This window comes from Crocodylus porosus, unplaced genomic scaffold, assembly GCF_001723895.1.
Source record: "Crocodylus porosus isolate Cpor-Errol unplaced genomic scaffold, CroPor_comp1, whole genome shotgun sequence".
In the NCBI taxonomy this organism is placed as follows: Eukaryota; Metazoa; Chordata; order Crocodylia; family Crocodylidae; genus Crocodylus; species Crocodylus porosus.
The window spans coordinates 6,657,964-6,668,500 of record NW_017728920.1 but is presented as its reverse complement, the minus strand read 5'-3'; the positions used below and the strand labels follow the sequence as shown (position 1 = coordinate 6,668,500).

General features: G+C 45.0%; 1 protein-coding gene across 1 annotated transcript in view; it reads right to left on the bottom strand.

The window, feature by feature from the left end:
- Positions 1-10,537, bottom strand: part of PSAP (prosaposin) — a 39,737-nt gene that overhangs the window by 24,261 nt on the left and 4,939 nt on the right. The gene's annotated exons all lie outside the window — the stretch shown is intronic.

Here is a 10,537-nt window from a genome sequence, read left to right as displayed (position 1 = left end):
TTGTGCAGAGGAAGAATTAATTTTGGTTCCCATGTAGCTGCCACTGAGTTTTTGACCAGGAGGCAGGCAGAGGGTAACATCATCCCTCATGTCCATAACAGAGATCTGATTTGAGGGTTAAGTTACCAGTCCAGGTCTTTTGGCATATTAGCCAAAGGACAAGTATAAAAGGCTTTAAAGTTAGCAAAATTAATTTATTATGCTCCTGCATAGTAAAGTCAGTTAATCCTGCTTTCCAATAGATATGATTCTCTATTAAAGCCAATATGCAACCATATATGGCACAGAACAGCAAGGCTTCTCCCCAAAATGTTTTTATGAACAATTTGAAGTTGCTTCAGTCATTCAGAAGTACAGATTATAAAAAAAGAAAAAAGTAAATTATTTGAGCCTTTCAAACAAATGATGCATCTGCCTCCCTGAGGTAGTATAATTAATTTCAGCATGGTTTTTTGTTTTTTAATTTTAAACCAGGTGTGCCCCCTCCAGAGGCCAGCAGGATAACATCAGTACACAAATCAGTATTTTATGTTTAAGCCTATTAACTTGTAATCTTTTTCCTTTGACAGTATATGTCCTATACTACAAGAGAATGGTTAAAATTGCATCCATCTTAAAATTACCTTACTTGCATTGTTTGTATCTGAGCCCTCCCAGAGCCAGATTCTTGGATAAAAACAACAAGAAACTGCAACCATCAGCAAGCATAAAACATAAAAGGTTCTTATAAAGGGCAAGGAGGAGTTATAAACACCAGAAGCAGTGACCTTTGTCCCAACATCCCCAGTTTAAAAACAAACAAAAAAAATTCTCTGTAGTGATATTCTGGGGAAAAGAATACAAAAAGGAAATATCAAGATGGCAAAGCAAATCAGCACGTTTTTTAGAATGGCTTCAGCCCAAGTAACAGGGAGCCAGAGGTACCTGTTACTGGCAGAGAGAGAAGCTGTAGCAGGAATGTCCCTAGGTATAGGACAGTAGATTTAAGGCTAGCCACAAGCAAATAGGCAGCCAGGGCCCATAGGCTACCAGCAGCGACAATCCCAGCAGGATGCGGGGGCCCCCTCCAAATCCCATGGCACTTACGCCAGGCCAGCACACTAGATGCAGTAGGGGGGGTGGCAGCCAGAACAAATAGATATGCAACCCAGCTGGGCTAAACAAATGCAGCAGCTGCAGACTCTCCACTTGACTGTGGGGCCCTCCAAAGCATGAGCCCCAGGGCAGTGCCCTGATTCACTCCCCCCCCCCGCCGGCAGGGGCAGCCCTGGCTACTAGTGCCTCTTGCAGAGCTGGATGCCTAGCAATAGGATAAGGCAGTGCCCTGGCTAGGCAGCCAGGGCACTGCTACAGTAGCAAAAGGAATAGTAATAGTCTGCCCTGGAGACTGAGGGGGCACCTGAACAGAAGACGAAGAGCCAGGGGGTAGAAGCCTGGGCCCTCAAGATAGATGAGCGGTGCAAACCCCAGCTTGGAAGGGAGAAGAGCTCCTGCTAACTCAGGCTGGTGAGGAGTAGGAGCTGTAGGCATGCCAGATACTCCAAAGGACAGAGCCAGAGTGGGGAAGATGGCTGGGCAGCAATATTATGATCTGGAGGGGGAGCCCAAAGTGGCTCTTGTATTTTTTGTTCTCATTTATACTGGAGGACTGAGCATGGCTGATAAGGGGAACTGAAGGCCACAGAGGTGCTGCAGGACCACCCAGCAGAGTCCATCCAGGGTCTGAAACCCAGTGGGCTGTGGGGGATAGATGCCCAAACACTTTAGACAGCTGGGCCAAGCAAAGCAGTCTCTCTGGGTCATGTTAGGGTAGCTTGTTATATTTAATGCTTTGAAGTTGCACCTGTGTATACAGTGGTAACTTAGTGATGTTAATATTTATCCTTTTCTATCATTGCTCACATTCTGTATAGCCTCATTAATTTTTTTTTTTTTTTTTATTATTAGCTGGCCTCAAGTTGTTTTTGTAGAGCTCTTAGTGCTCACTATATAGCTTTTCTTTTTAAAAATCACTGTGAGAAGTTTTTCTAACATAACATAGCAATAGTCTTGTTACCAGCTCAAATTAACTGAACTTGCTACTAACCAGCTGAATCAGAGGGATGAAAGGATTGGATAGGTTAATGATAGGCAATAATGGGAAACCAATGGACAATGCCCAAAACAAAACGGTGAAGAAAGGCCAAAATTAAGAGGTGTGCTTGTGATGGGTCTGTTGAGCAAACCCGGTGACAGGATTAAAAAAGTCAGTATGCTGACTGCAGGAAGACCAATCCAAAAGCAAAGAACCAAGAGGAGTGAAGTTAAAGAAAAGCATAAAGAGGAGGCAGCAAGAAAGTTAGTTGTCATCATCATCATAAATCCAGCCTTCAACACCTGCCTGGACTGTCTCAGCCCATGATGTATCCTTTGCTTCCAGCAACTCAGTGGCAGTCTTTGTTGAGCAAGTAATATTTGGGATTGGATGAGATTAGAAACATTCAGTACAATTTCTCTAGATATAGGAATTGCTAATGTGATAATTGCTGCAGTAATAAAATTAGACTTTGATTTTATGACACTGAGTTGCCTGCATTAGTATTTCACGTTCCATTTACGGGTTAATTGTGCTTTAATGATCCCCAAGCACCATCTAGTGCAGGGGTGGGCAAAACGCGGCCCACCAAGCCATTCTATTCAGGCTGCAGCGCCCCTAAAAAAAAAAATTAGAAAATTAATGTTTATTTGCCCTTGGCTACCCATCATGTGGCCCTCAATGGCATGCCAAAACTTAGTAAGCAGCCCTCCACCTGAAATAACTGCCTGTCCCTGATCTAGTGAACAGTAGTGCCAACAGTCAGAGAGGGGAGGGTAGTAAAAGGGTGGCTGAGCAGAGCAGAGCTGAACCCATAGCAGCCTTGCCCTGGATTAGGCGTGCCAGGGGGACCAAGACTAGGTTCAAGACAGGGCTGAGGGGCCTGGAAATCAAAGAGACAGCAAAAGGCTAAGGTTGAGAGAACCAGGCCTGAACTAGTGGGCCAAGGCCAGAAGCCTGCAACTAAAGTAAAGGGAGGGCTAAAGCCAAGAGGGCTGAGGCCTCTAACAAAAGGGACTAAACTAGACAGCCCAATATCTGCAGGCATGGACATGGCTGTAGGGGTGGGAGGCAGCAATGAATTTAGACCTTAAGGCAGTCTGGGCCAGCAGGTCAGAAGCCCCAAGACCAATGGGGAGAGTTGGAACCCAAAGTTATACTGGCCAAGTCAGGCAAGAGAAAAACCAAACAGTACCAGCAGCCAAAGCACCGGATAACTGCCTCCCCTTATTACCTTTTAAATGACAAGGCAGGGTAGGTGAGGAAACAGGGTAAGACCTTGAGAGGCTGGAGCAGGAACAGAGCAGGATCAAGGCAACAGCTAGGGGGCATCACAGCAGCCCCTGGGCCCCATCCTGTTGCACACAGTAAGTGCCACTTATTTTAACAGTGAAAAAAAAACAACAAACCATCAGCTCTTGGAAATTCCTGAAGGTCCTTTCATCTTCAACTACTGTGACTTCATGCCTGTTCATGAAGTCACAAGCCTAGCTAAGTGAAATCCCAAACAAAAAAAGTGTCATTTCTGGAGCTTTTTAAGGCTAAAGATAGCTTGAGCAGAAGATGGCAGCAAAAACTTCAGCCTACTAGCCTCTCCTGCTAATTAATATTGGAAACTGTAAGTTTCACAGGTTTTCAAAAAAGCCACCAGCTGTAGCCATGAATTAAAATTTGTATTGGAGTAGTAGGCAGCATTGCAATCAGAGTCAGAGAACTGGATCATTAAGGCATGTTCTTTAAATATTTGTATACAAGTCATCTCCCGGTGTTAAGCCACTGCACAAATGCCTATGTGGACCTTTCTTTGGTTTAAACCAGACTTAAGATTTACCTTCAATTAATTGGGAACCTGTTTAGACTACAGTTAGCTTGGCTTCAACTAAAATAGTCCAAGCAGAAACTTTCACTGGTTTAAACTCAGTTGGAAGTAGAACTGCATTTACAGAAGCCATATGTAACATCACAGCATGTCATTAGGGACTTCACTGACAAGCTTCTGCAGGATTATTCAGAGTTAGTCTTTGTTCTAGAAGGAATACAGTTACCCACCCACTACAAATGTGAAGCAGAACAAATATGGGCCAACAATTCACACATAGGCTTGGAAAGTGAGGTCTCCTTTACTTTGAGAGACCAGAACAAAGAGTAATTTTTAGACAGGTTTTTAAAAACTCAAATAATAGTAGATGAAGTTCCAAGTTATGCTTGTTTTTTGCTAGTTTCTTTTTCATAAAGAGGAGATGCACAAGATGTAGTACCTCAAGCATTCAAAATTGAGGTGAGGGTCTGGCTAGGTCAGCACAAACAGTGCTGCTGGTAAAATAAACTTTAGAAAAAGGGAATTTGCTTTATTATGCTCTTCATTCTTGAATCCAGCAGCAGAGCAAGGCAGTAGAAGTACTCAAACCAATTATTGCAAGACTTTCCTTTAAAGCCATTACAGCTTCAGGAACCTGAATAAATGGCATTTCACCTGGGGAAGCTGAATTGGATAGATAGAAAAGAGACCCCCTTCCAATTCTGAATACAGGAGTCAAGAAACAAGCCACAGGACAGGAAGCTAGAGATGCTAGCAACAATGACAAATGGTCAAGGTCATCGGGTAAGAGTCTTTGCACGTACAAGTTAGTAGTTCATTAACTCTATCAAAGTTTTTTTTTTACTAGCCCAACCACTAGTCTATAGTTTGTAGAAGCGATTCCATACATCCTGCAGCCAAATCACATTGGGAGTCTCAGCATTGCTGGATGATTATCTCCAGGATCTCCAAGAACACCTACATCAGTTGAAGACTTCAATTTCTCAGCCACTTCACAGGTCAGCTGACAGACTGCTACTATTATCCATATAATTACCACCTCTATCCATTGTAATGATTTTTGGGACTTATGAAGTGTTTGTTCAGAATCTTTTGAAATCTCCAGGGTCAGAGAAGAGTCTGCCTTTCACTACATAAAATTCTGTTCAGCAGTTCACCATTTCCCTTCTAAAAATCTGCCCTGTCAGTAAAATTTTAGCAGCATATCACAATTAGATGAACATGTTATGAACAGCTCAATGCCAACAGAACTATACAAACCTCAGCAGCAGAATGCAAGGGTAGATTTCCATAAGCCCCCATATCTAGACATTCCCTTCTCCCTTCCAGCTGAGGCCATGAATGGAATCAGTAGTCTCTCTTCTTGCTCTCAGTTAATACTGACAGCCCTGTAGCTAAAACTGCTAAATATCTGGGGATCATGCCTCACTTGCAGACTTTGATTTGGATGGGATATAGTTACATGGACAATTTCAAGACAAAAGGTAAACAATATTCCAAAAGAAAAAGTTTAGCTTGTGTAAAAAAAAACCAAAAACAAAAAACCCCAATCACTCAAGAAACACCTGGACTTAAGCTATTTTGCAGCCTGAATTATGCACTTAATATAAACTTGAGGGTGTAACAGACCTATCAAATATGTGCCTTTTCCCACAGGGCTCCTGCCCCAGGCAGCATACATGATGAACCATGTTCAGGGACAGTGCAGCCACTTGGTGTCTCTTATTCATTTAGTTATTGATTCCTTCCAAATCATTCAGGCTACAGTGAAATACAAAATCCAGTCTTCTTGGAAAATACAGTGTTTGTCATTTGTTGCCTCAGCTGACATAAGGAACCCAATTCCACACTGCTGGAACAAAACCAAAATGACAACAGAACCCCCCCCCCCAAACTGGTCATGGCAGAGCCAAGATGGACCACGTTCCAACCCCAACTCCCAACCCTGTTCCCATTCCTCCAGACCACCTTGTTCTCTGGGAACTTGATTTAAGAAACAGTGGTTTCCTCTTCAAAAATGTGATTAAGTGCCTTGCTCAGTATTATCAAAGTGTGCAGAGGCAAGGACATAATCAGGTTCTCCCATGCATCATTCAACTACTCTCTCAGCAATCCCTCACAGTTGAGGATGATTGACTTTATCTGCAAATAAGATGCCAATCAGGGACTGACAGACTGTTACAACAACTCAAAAATGTGTTTCCATGAGGGGTGAGTGGCTCTGGATTCTTGACTTGGTTTGCAACATGCCATTTCTGTTGCTCCTGCTTTTTCTATTGCCTGTTTTCATTGTAAAGTTTCAAAGTACTGAGATCCTTGTAGCAGACTCTTCCTCCATTTGGAGCAGTCCTGGTCAATAATCTCCTGCAAGCTGATGTTGATTTCCCTCCCCCTCAAACTGGCTTTGAGGACATCCTTGCTTCTTCTGCCTTCCTCTTGACCATAAGCCTTGAGAGAGCTGGGAGAACAAAGCTTGCTTTGGGGGTCTAGAATCAGACATCTGGACATGGATGGACCAAAGTTAATGTTGAATGATTACTGCCTCAAAGTTTGTGGCATTTGCTTGTAAGAGAATGCTAGTGTTGGTGCATCTGTCTTCCCACTGGATTTGAAGGATCGTTCCTCAGGCAGTGTTGATGGTACTTCTCCAGAGAAGTGAAGCATCTCCTGTATACTGTCCATACTACTTCCACCACAAAATTCTCTTTTCTTCTTATAGGCCTGACTTGTTCTCAGAATACCTTTAATTTTCTAGACAGCCTAACCTCATTGCATTAATGTGGCATATGTATTCTCTACATGCACAAATGAATGGGCCCTGGGTTGTATACAAACCAGTAGTCTGATGGCAGCATTCGATTGTATAGATGTGGCACAAAGTAAGTTAGGCTGCACAGACAACCTAAAATTCTGGCATTTCTTAAGTTTCAGTACCTAAATTTACAACATTATTTTAAAATAGATAAAAAAAAAAAAAAAAAAAAAAAAAAAAAGGACAATTTATGGAAGTGAAGAGCTGCTAGAATTTTGCTCCACTTGGAAGTGTGGAGTCAAGAAAGACTCTACTGCTTGGTGCAGATGATTCAGAGGGAATGCCAAAATGTATAGGGATGGCAATTGATCATCTGAAACTTGAACCGACTTACTACCAGAGCCTGAAGCAACTGACATCAAGAATAGAATGAAACGCTAATGAAGAAAGAACAAATAATTTTAAAAAAAAATTAGCCACCTACTAGTTAACCTTCTTTATATGGAAAAGAGAAACAAAACATCTGGCTCTTAAATGAAAAAAGATGTGTAGGGGGTAGCTTAGAAGTTTCTGGCTTGACTTTGTTTTTAAAAAGTCAAAAATAGCAAATCAAGCCTTTAAAAGTCTTGAAGCACTCCAGGGTAAAGATTGGAATCTTTCAGCTGTAGCATCATAACTTAAGGCAACTACTGAAGGACAAACTCAGGAACTTAGCCAAAAGCAACTAGTTTTTTTTCATTTTTTGTGCATGTAATCAGGGTTACTATATTTCGAGATCAAAAAAAGACACTAGTCACATGGGGGATGGGCAAATATGACTAGGGGGCAGTGACATGCCCTTACCCATTTGTTACCCCTCATTGCCAAGCCACCACACCCCCCCTTCCCCAGCCCTGCTGCTGCCCCTCACATCCCAGCCCTGCTAGTGCCCCTCACTCAAATCAGTGCCCTGCCTGCCTGAGCCATGATGATGGCCCTCACAACTCGCATCCCCCTTCCAGGCCCCATCCCTTCTGGTGACCCTCACTCCTGACCTACAGTCCCCTGGTGCTGCCGGCACCCCCAGACTCTCAACCCACAGCTCTCCCACCCCACAGTCCCTTGACCCAGCTGGAGGAGCCACAGCTGTCCCTGTCCGGACAAGAACAGAGCATGGTAGATCCATTCATGCCAAAGACAGTAAATGTGTGTCAGGCCCCAGTGAGGGCTGGAAGGAAGAGTAGGGAAGGTTTGTGGCACCTCCTGCCCTGCGGCAGGGCTGCCACGCTGCACCAGGTAGCTAGGCCAGGGCCCCTTCCCCCCCCAGCAGCATCTCCTGGCCACTCAGCCCGTGAGCAGAGGACAGGCACCAGCTGGCCCCTGTGCTGCCTGCCAGCCAGTTTCCTGCTGCCCTCAGAGGGCTCTCCCCCTTTCTCCCACTGGACTCCAAGGAGCAGGCTAATCCACCTCACTTCCTCTGTCCTGGCCAAATGTCCAGGATTTAGCTTGTGAGCAGGGGGAGGGCAATCAGAGGCAGCAGGGAGAACCACATGGGTTTGCAGGCACCTCTGCAGCTGCAGGCAAGTACATCTGTGCTCCCTGCTGCCTCCAATTGCCCTCACCCTGCACACACCAGCAGAAGAACACAAAATCCCAGACATTTGGGCAGATTTAAAAAACCCACCTGGACAGAGATCAGAGAGCTCAAAAAGAGGACATGTCTGAGAGAGCCAGGATGTACGGTAACCCCAGGTACATTGGCCACCAGAGGCTGCCATTTGCTCGCTTTGGAAGAAGTTGTTGGCTGATGGTTCTATGCTCCCCATCCTTCCTTCCGTACCCTACCTTCTGGGATGCAGCATGTCAAGGAGAGGTCTGAAAAGCCTCGAATTGAAGGACAAAGCAGTGAAGGAAAAGCCTTCAACCACAAGTTAGAGCAGAGCCAGGTGTTACATCTACTTTTCCTTCATTTGCTTCCTATGGAAATATCCAAAACAACAAGAATATACTATTACAGCATACTGCATTTAATGTGTGGCTTTGGGAGTAAAAGTGAACAGACTTAGAAACCCAATGCTAGAAGTGGTCTTTAAGTACAGAATAAGTCACCATGGATGCTGTCACTGGTGTGATATTAACAGCCCCAAAACTAACAAAGCTGTTAGTGACTGCAGAGGAGGGGATCCATAGTTAATAGCAGCACTCTAGCTGTGGTCCTAGGAAGCAATGGGCCAACTTTTCCCAAATAATTTCCTAGAAGACTTCATTGGAAGCCAACAGAGAGCAGGTGGAAGATCCCTAAGGGGGAATGAGATCCTTTCAAGGGTGCTACACTGTTGGCACATATTTTGTGAATAACATTTGGAAATTTAAGCCCAGAGACTTCAAAAAGAAATCCACAGCTGTGGACTTTGAGTTCCCTGCAGAACAGAAGAGCTGCTTTATTATTTTACTATAAATCAAGAAAAGTATAAACTAAAAGCTGGCATTTTCCAAGGGGCGCCTGGAATCTAGAAAGGGAGAGAGAGCCACTCCCTTAAGGGACAAGACTGAATGGGCTGAGGCTTAGGGTAGGCTTGTGTGAAGTGGCAAGTATTAGATTTGGAGTCGGCCAATTCAAAAATCACCATCCTGATTCGATTCAGCCATGGACTAAACAAGAAGCAGTCCAAGGATGCTAGACACAGCTGCCTCCAGCTGGTAAGTCTGTTGTGGTGGGCAGAGGAGGAAGGGAAGGGCAGATCAATGCCCCCACAGCAAGTGGGGATTGGGGCTGGGACAAACTGCCCAGCCTGGGTGGAGGAGCATGGGACTCAGGGAACCATTACTTGCCACCAGTCCAGGAAGGCATTGAAGCAGGTGTTTTTGCCCCTGGATCTGCATGACACAGGCTGGGCCAGGCCAGGCTGCACTCTGGGCTAGCAGTAGAAGGTGCTGGGAGCAGGGGCTATGCCCTCCCGCCACTTGCCCAGCCTCCCGGACAAGCCACAGCTTTTCCCTGGCTGGACAAGCAGCAGCAGGGCATGGGGGCAGGTGCATGCACCTGGATCAGAGTAGGGCCAACAGCAGGGGCTATGAGGAATTTTAGGGGGGCTGCAGCCCCCCTATAGCCTCTGCTCCACTGGACTCTGCAGGGAATGCAGAGCCAGGGCTGCACTCTGGGGCTAGCCACCTGGGAACCTAGCCCTGGCCCCACCTATCCCTCAGAGCATAGCCAGGCAGGTAGGGTTAGCCTCCCAGATTGCAGCCCAGCCCAGATTTGGGGGCACACATCCACCCCTATGACCTCCCAGACAAGCAGCACACAGTGGCTGGAGTCCCCTCCCCAGCTGGGCAGCTTGTCCCAGCCCCAACCCCTCCCCTGCTTTTAAAGTCCATTTACAAACTAGAGTCCTTGGGGAGTGTATGTCTATGCCCTTTCTTGTTGTTTGGACATAAGTTTGCAAGTTTACTGTAACAACTTCTTCCTTCAAAACATGGGTAACTGTGCTGCTATGGAGTAGATTTCTTCCCCCCCCCCCCTTTAAAACAGGCTTGTCTAAATGCATAGTTAATGGTCTAGAAATTAAATTTAATGAAACCTGATTCTTTTTTTCCCCCCCTGTCCAAAGGATGCCAGATCTATTTCAACTATAGTTTGGGTATCACAGCTCCCATAAAACCCTCTATATATCCCAAGAATAGATAGCTCACTGGCAGTTCATAGCAATAGATCTTTGCCCCTAAGGACTGAAGTACAGATTTTTAAAATACCATACTAAAAACACAGCTTATCCGAGGCAAGCATTGCCCAGGCACCATGATCCTTGGCAAGTCTGACTAACCATGAAGGCATTTATCTTTTTCTTAATCTTACAATAGTCTATTTGATCTTCCTCATTCTTTTTATTTGAAGGAGACTCTGTTTACAACC